Raw genomic sequence first — 2,487 nt, 5'->3', positions numbered from 1 at the left:
GGGGGAAAAAGAACTTTAGGAGCTACAGTCTTTAGGGGCTTCAACTACCTGCTCCTATCCCCAAGAAAAGCTGTCCTGCCCATGGAGAAGGTGATTTGGGAAATGGGGATTATGCACCTTAAGCTTTTTCAGCTGCTCTAATTTTCCCTTTGGCTCAGCTGGAGCTGAGCCACATAGATGCATCCAACAGTTTCACCTAGCAGAGTGTTAATTGGATGATTAAGGTGATTAAATTAAGTGATAGTGTTGTCTTTTGTAGCGTAGGAGGAACCCACACCTAGAAAGGACTGTAATTTCGGGAGTCTGCTTGCCAGCTATTCACCCTCAGCTTCCCATGAGCTGAGTTACTTCGGGAAAATCCCAAGGCTCTTCTCAAATCCCAAGTTTTAGCCTCACTCTCAGTGGATTAGCAAAATGGGGGCTGGAACTACAATTAGTCCCCGGGTCATTCATGGGGAAAGCTGAGGTGACTCTGTGTTATTGGTCTTCATAGCACTCTGAGAAACCCAAAACTGAGCTGGCACAGCCCTGTTTGATCCCACGGACAAGGAAAAGGAGTGGATTTCCAGCTCTTCCAGGAGCAATATTTTATTCCACCCCCGCACACAGCCTAGAAAAACTCAGCTGCAGCCCCGAGCGTGGTGGTGATGCGATGCTGGTGTATCTTCTGGAGCTTTCTCTGCCCAAAACGACCCTGGAATGTGCTGCTCTGCACCGTCCAGCCATCGACGCTCGGGCTGTGCTGGGAAAGGTCCCCTTTGCCAGAAGGTGGCACTGGTTCTCCATGGAGCCGCTTGTGGGAACAGGTGCATCCCATCCCTTCCCATCCCTCCGCCTGGGAGACGCTCCTTCCCGGGGATCCTGCCGGTTTCTGCCTTATCAGGAGCACAAGGGCAGCTTCATCCCCACCTGGCCAGGTTCCAGGTCCTGGAGATTCGCATCTCTGCCTACAGAAGGGGTGCAGACCGTGCAGGGTGGGTGGATTCCTCACTCATAAACCTACAAACCCCCAGCCTCACCCTTTTTTCCTTCCCGCCGTTATTTCACTCCCTCAGCCCAAAGCTTTGCTTCCTTAAGGAGAAAAAGCACCTGAAATAAGTGTATTCAACTCAGCAAGGCCTCTTTTATTTAATTGCTATTTATCTCTCCCCTCACAGCCGCTGGAGACGTTCAGCTGCCCGTTATTCCAGCTCCCCGAATCCCCCAAAGACGACGGGAGAAGCAGGAAACCGAGTCTGTTACCCACTGGTAGGTGAGCAGTTTGGGGTGATTTCGGCCCGATTTGGAGGTCGCTGTGCTCTGGGAAGGTTTTGTGGCCGACAGATGGGGCCATTTCCACACCTCCCACCTCCAGGTCCTTCAGAGCAGGTTCTCCCGGTGCCCACAGGGAGGTGGCTCCTGTGGCCCTGGGATGAAGGTTTAGGAAACGCTGTCGGGAGGAAGGTCAGTGAAAAAGGTCGTGACAAAGTCTCCAACAGATCCTGCTCCTCCTCTTCTTTCTCACGGTTAAACCCTTCAGGTTCTCCCCAAAAAACCTCTGAGGGCAGCGCTGGTTCCTCAGAGGAGAAGCAAAGCTCTCCCAGCCTGCCAAAGGAGAAGACTCCAGGAGGGAAGAGCACAGAGCTTTTCCCAACCTTTTCCACCCCCACCAGGTGATGATCCACCCTGTTCTTGAACTTTCCCAAGTAGGGCTTCTCTCTGCCTTGAGAAAATTAAGTTATTAACAACTTAGTGAGCCGTGGCACTTTGAAGAGGTCAGATGCTCACAGGATTCCCAGGCTGGGAATTTGGGACCACCAGTGGATCCATCAGAATGGCAGAAACACTCAGTTTTCCCACATTTAAGAAAGCAGGGAAAATGGAGAATCACTAGTTTGCAGAGTTTTAATTCCAAAAATTTTTTTAATCCCTGGTGCGTTAAGACCTCGACATGTAAAAAAGCAAAATAAAAGTATTTATTTTTTTATAGCAGGAATTTTCCTGCTGATTAATTATCCTTAAATACGATGCAAAAAAGGCCAAGTGGAAAAGAGCAGTGCTGTGTCTGGCTTTGGCCTGATTGGTACCACCCTGTGTGGGGATTTAATTGGACCAATGAGTTACTCATGTCCTATGGGAAGAAAGCCCCAAAACCAAAATAAAACCCTTCAAACATCAAAGAATAGCCCAGAAAAGTTCAGTTTTAACCCAGGACGGGTCTGAGTCCCCCAACCATAACCCAGCAGCACAGGTAAGTGCTAGTCCTGATTTTTTTACAAGGCTGCTGCCAGTCATGCTCAGAATCATGGAATATCCTGAGTTGGAAGGGACCCACAAGGATTATGGAGTCCAGCTCCTGGCTCTGCACAGGACAACCCTAAAAATCACACCATAAGGGAGAAAACACCCCAACTTTGCACCATATGAAGGCTGTGTTATCCCAGTTCTTCTCTTCCAGCAGTCCCACTGTCCTTCACCTTCTCTCAAGGCCAACTGGTTCACCCAAAA

Source organism: Manacus vitellinus, unplaced genomic scaffold (assembly GCF_001715985.3).
Source record: "Manacus vitellinus isolate BGI_N305 unplaced genomic scaffold, ASM171598v3 scaffold_78_pilon, whole genome shotgun sequence".
Taxonomy (NCBI): domain Eukaryota; kingdom Metazoa; phylum Chordata; class Aves; order Passeriformes; family Pipridae; genus Manacus; species Manacus vitellinus.
The sequence above is the reverse complement of the archived record's forward strand: the minus strand, read 5'-3'. Positions refer to the sequence as shown.